Source organism: Sceloporus occidentalis, unplaced genomic scaffold (assembly GCF_023333645.1).
Source record: "Sceloporus occidentalis isolate IW3139 unplaced genomic scaffold, rSceOcc1.0.p SCAF_133, whole genome shotgun sequence".
Lineage (NCBI taxonomy): Eukaryota > Metazoa > Chordata > Lepidosauria > Squamata > Phrynosomatidae > Sceloporus > Sceloporus occidentalis.
In genome coordinates, this window is record NW_028317113.1 from 2,147,912 (window position 1) to 2,153,912 (window position 6,001).

Below are 6,001 nucleotides of genomic sequence, written 5' to 3' on the forward strand. Positions count from 1 at the left end.
GGTGGCCTAGCCTGGATACCCCCAGCATGGGGCTCCTTTCTGGATGCAGTTCTGGTGTGCAGGATGTCTGCTGGCTCCAGGTCTTCCTCAGGCCCTCTTCAGTGTTATCACTGCAGAGGCAGTCACCCAGGGTCAAAAAAAAATCTAAAGTTTCAAAAACTGCTAATGTAACACGGGAGTTATCACAGGGATGGACTGTTCGTTTTCCAGATTTCAATTTACTTCACTGTTGAAACGTGGTTTGGTGAGATTAGGGTTGGAAATTAGATTGACATAACCCCCCCCTCAAAAAAAAAAGGTTGGTTGATGTATTCTGTGTCTTCCCTCAGTTGGCTGGGCAGCTTATATGGTTTTGGGATGTACTCCTTTTTTTCTATTGTTTTACTTGGGTATTCCTATGTTTATTGGGTGGCTCGGATAGCAGCGATAGCGAGGTGCTCCGGGAGGCCGCTTGCTGTTCCTTCATAGAAATATCCCTTAATGTTTTGGTGTTGTACAAGAAGGAGAACAGACAATTCATACACAATACCTGCCCTTAAGTTGATGAAGGACTTAAAATGAGACAAGCTCCAGCTGTTGGATCTGCTCCCTGGAGGTCAAGAGCAGGCTGCTGCTTTTGGAAGATAGAGTTTGGAGGGACAAGTTTACCTGCCTGTTTAACAAAACCATGCGGCCTTTTAAATCCAAACCCAGTCTCTGTGTTTTTATATCACTGTCAATTTTTGCCAGATAACAGTGAAGCCAAGTAAAAGATATAGGTAGTTTTCCTATATGAATTTAAGTTATGATAAAAATTGTGAAAATGTGGCAGCAAAACACGAAAAATTACTAGAAATTTCAAGCACGACACACTTTATACAAAAGATATTTCACATAAAATTGCACAGAAGCATTTTTGAAAATAAAGTCCAGAAGCTACGCCTAGACCTGAAGCCGCTGACACCAGGACACCATCTAGTGGCTGAAGATATGAACATACTGTTACTTGTATCAATCAGACCAGCCTGACTCCCAGGAAAACTTCCAAATGTAATCCCATCAGCACCATTCCAATAGAGTATCCAAGTCCCGCCTCCCAAAATTGCTGTCCCTTTTTTCATTTTTAGTGAACCTCACATGATACAATGAAAACCAGGCCCACACTGGACAAATGCCCAGCCATGCACTTAGTGAGCATAGTAACTTAACATGTGGCCTGGCATATCCAGTCATTGGCCCACTTATGTCAACAGTCTGCCACTGAATACCCGTTAGTAAATGTACATACAGGAGTAATTGTACATACATCCATGTTGCACATGGCGTCTATTTAGGTGACAGTACACAACATATGGCAGAATAAGCAAACACAGGATAGGGTTAAATGCATAACTGGCTAATATGTATATATATTATATGTTTGTAGTTATTACTATCATTTTTTATTTATTTTGAAGGGGGTGACTGATCAGCAGCATTCTTTGTACTATCATCAGAGGTTCGTGTTTATTGTAGATGCACGGTTCCCATACTTACAAGACATCTTGCATTTATGTGAGGTATTTGTGCTGGGTGCCTTAAAGTAGATTCCCACAGAGTGCTCCAGACTTAAGGCAGTCCCCTGCATCAGGAACCGTCAGTTTTTCAGCAAATTTAGTTTTTTTAACATCTTTTTTCCACATACCATACCTACGTAATTAAAAACCCACTATTTTTATCACAGCATGACATGAAAGGCAGAAGGGGTTAAACACCAAGTATATGCGCTTTAAATGCATAGACATGGTCAGATGTGCTTCCTGTCAGCAGAATTGGTGGTCTCAGAGGATGAGTGTTGTCATAATATATATATATATATTGTATTTCTATTTAATAGAGGGTTTAAGGTATTACTACAAACCACAACACTTGTTTTGCATTTATAAAGGAAATATAGAAAATGTTATTCTGCATGTAAATGTCTAGTATGTAAATATATGAATAGGTAAGGCACCTAAAAGATCATGGCGAAGCCCTGACCCCTATCTCCTTGGACAACAACCCTAAAACAAACCTATGCCATTATGCCCAGGGTTCTTAACCTGTGGGGTACGCCTTACTGGAGTCAAGCTATCAGACACTTTCAAATCAGTGGTCATGCCATCAGACGCTTTTTCTTTAGATTAGCAAAAGGTGCATTAGACCTGGAAATGTGATAATAATCATATAATGTTACAATTTTTAGTGGATTTTGCAGAGTTCTCACACAAATATATCTCCCTGCAAAAATTAGATTTATTAAACAAATTAAAGGTAAATATCCGCTCATATCTAGCAAATTACCTTTTATAACATTTCTGCATATATTACAAAATTCCACCATTGGACCAACACATTTACACTGCACATATCTCACACACACACCCCTATATAATATCTTACAATATGGTGCATTTTTACTGTTGAAATTTAAAGATATAGCACCCCAAATAGCAGCGCAGTACTTGATAAATGTCATATTTCAACATTCTACATGGGGTTAAAAAAAATTCCCCCATTGGACCAATACAGTTACACTGTATATATCTCAAACACATAACCCTCTATTATTTCTGAGAATATGGTGCATTTTTACTGTGGAAATTTAAAGCTATAGCGCCCCAAATATCAGCCCAGTAGACAGCAACTGCCATTTTTCAACATTCAACAGGGGGTTAAAAAAAAATTCCCCATTGGACCAATACAGTTACACTGCAGATATCTCAAACACATGCCCCTCTATTATTTCTGAGAATATGGTGCATTTTTACTGTGGAAATTTAAAGCTATAGTGCCCCAAATATCAGCCCAGTACACAGCAACCGTCATTTTTCAACATTCTACATGGGGTTAAAAAAAATTCCCCCATTGGACCAATACAGTTACACTGTATATATCTCAAACACATAACCCTCTATTATTTCTGAGAATATGGTGCATTTTTACTGTGGAAATTTAAAGCTATAGGGCCCCAAATATTAGCCCAGTAGACAGCAACCGTCATTTTTCAACATTCTACAGGGGGTTAAAAAAAAATTCCCCATTGGACCAATACAGTTACACTGCAGATATCTCAAACACATGCCCCTCTATTATTTCTGAGAATATGGTGCATTTTAACTGTGGAAATTTAAAGCTATAGTGCCCCAAATATCAGCCCAGTACACAGCAAACGTCATTTTTCAACATTCTACATGGGGTTAAAAAAAATTCCCCCATTGGACCAATACAGTTACACTGTATATATCTCAAACACATAACCCTCTATTATTTCTGAGAATATGGTGCATTTTTACTGTGGAAATTTAAAGCTATAGCGCCCCAAATATCAGCCCAGTAGACAGCAACTGCCATTTTATATATCTCAAACACATGCCCCTCTATTATTTCTGAGATACTGGGCTGATATTTGGGGCGCTATAGCTTAAAATTTTCACGGTAAAAATGCACCATATTCTCAGAAATGATAGAGGGGCAAGTGTTTGAGATATCTGCAGTGTAACTGTATTGGTCCAATGGGGACATTTTTTTTAACCCTCTGTAGAATGCTGAAAAATGCCAGTTGCTGTCTACAGGGATGATATTTGGGGCGCTATAGCTTTAAATTTCCACAGTAAAAATGCACCATATTCTCAGAAGTAATAGAGGATGGTGTGTTTGAGATATTTGCACTGTAACTGAATTGGTCCAATGGAGGAATTTTTTTTAACCCTCTGTAGATTTTTCAAAAATCCGATTTGCTATGAATTGGGCTAATATTTGGGGCGCTATAGCTTTAAATTTCCACAGTAAAAATGCACCATATTCTGAGAAATCATAGAGGGGCATGTGTTTGAGATATCTGCTGTGTAACTGTATTGATCCAATGGGGGAATTTTTTTTAACCCCATGTAGAATGTTGAAAAATCCCATTAGCTGTCCACTGGGATGATATTTGGGGCGCCATAGCTTTAAATTTCCACCGTAAAAATGCACCATATTCTCAGAAATCATAGAGGGGCATGTGTTTGAGATATCTGCAGTGTAACTGTATTGGTCCAATGGGGGAATTTTTTTTAACCCCATGTAGAATGTTGAAAAATCCCTTTAGCTGTCCACTGGGATGATATTTGGGGCGCCATAGCTTTAAATTTTCACAGTAAAAATGCACCATATTCTCAGAAATCATAGAGGATGGTGTGTTTGAGATATTTGCACTGTAACTGAATTGGTCCAATGGAGTAATTTTTTTTTAACCCTCTGTAGAATGTTGAAAAATACAATTTGCTATGTATTGGGCTGACATTTGGGGCACTATAGCTTGAAATTTCCACAGTAAAAATGCACCATATTCTCGGAAATAATAGAAGGGCATGTGTTTGAGATATCTGCAGTGTAACTGTATTGGTCCAATGGGGGAATTTTTTTTAACCCCATGTAGAATGTTGAAAAATGGCAGTTGCTGTCTACTGGGCTGATATTTGGGGCGCTATAGCTTTAAATTTCCACAGTAAAAATGCACCATATTCTCAGAAATCATAGAGGGGCATGTGTTTGAGATATCTGAAGTGTAACTGTATTGGTCCAATGGGGGATTTTTTTTTAACCCCATGTAGAATGTTGAAAAATCCCATTAGCTGTCCACTGGGATGATATTTGGGGCCCAATAGCTTTACATTTTCACAGTAAAAATGCACCATATTCTCAGAAATAATAGAGGGGCATGTGTTTGAGATATCTGCAGTGTAACTGTATTGGTCCAATGGGGACATTTTTTTTAACCCCCTGTAGAATGTTGAAAAATGACGGTTGTTGTCTACTAGGCTGATATTTGGGGCCCTATAGCTTTAAATTTCCACAGTAAAAATGCACCATATTCTCAGAAATAATAGAGGGTTATGTGTTTGAGATTTATACAGTGTAACTGTATTGGTCCAATGGGGGAATTTTTTTTAACCCCATGTAGAATGTTTAAAAATGACGGTTGCTGTGTACTGGGCTGATATTTGGGGCACTATAGCTTTAAATTTCCACAGTAAAAATGCACCATATTCTCAGAAATAATAGAGGGGCATGTGTTTGAGATATCTGCAGTGTAACTGTATTGGTCCAATGGGGAAATTTTTTTTAACCCCCTGTAGAATGTTGAAAAATGACGGTTGCTGTCTACTGGGCTGATATTTGGGGCCCTATAGCTTTAAATTTCCACAGTAAAAATGCACCATATTCTCAGAAATCATAGAGGGGCATGTGTTTGAGATATCTGCAGTGTAACTGTATTGGTCCAATGGGGAAATTTTTTTTAACCCCCTGTAGAATGTTGAAAAATGACGGTTGCTGTCTACTGGGCTGATATTTGGGGCCCTATAGCTTTACATTTCCACAGTAAAAATGCACCATATTCTCAGAAATAATAGAGGGTTATGTGTTTGAGATTTATACAGTGTAACTGTATTGGTCCAATGGGGGAATTTTTTTTAACCCCCTGTAGAATGTTGAAAAATGACGGTTGCTGTGTACTGGGCTGATATTTGGGGCCCTATAACTTTAAATTTCCACAGTAAAAATGCACCATATTCTCAGAAATAATAGAGGGTTATGTGTTTGAGATATATACAGTGTAACTGTATTGGTCCAATGGGGAATTTTTTTTTAACCCCCTGTAGAATGTTGAAAAATGACGGTTGCTGTCTACTGGGCTGATATTTGGGGCCCTATAGCTTTAAATTTCCACAGTAAAAATGCACCATATTCTCAGAAATAATAGAGGGTTATGTGTTTGAGATATATACAGTGTAACTGTATTGGTCCAATGGGGAATTTTTTTTTAACCCCCTGTAGAATGTTGAAAAATGACGGTTGCTGTCTACTGGGCTGATATTTGGGGCCCTATAGCTTTAAATTTCCACAGTAAAAATGCACCATATTCTCAGAAATAATAGAGGGGAATGTGTTTGAGATATGTGCAGTGTAACTGTATTGGTCCAATGGGGAAATTTTTTTTAAACCCATGTAGAATGTTGAA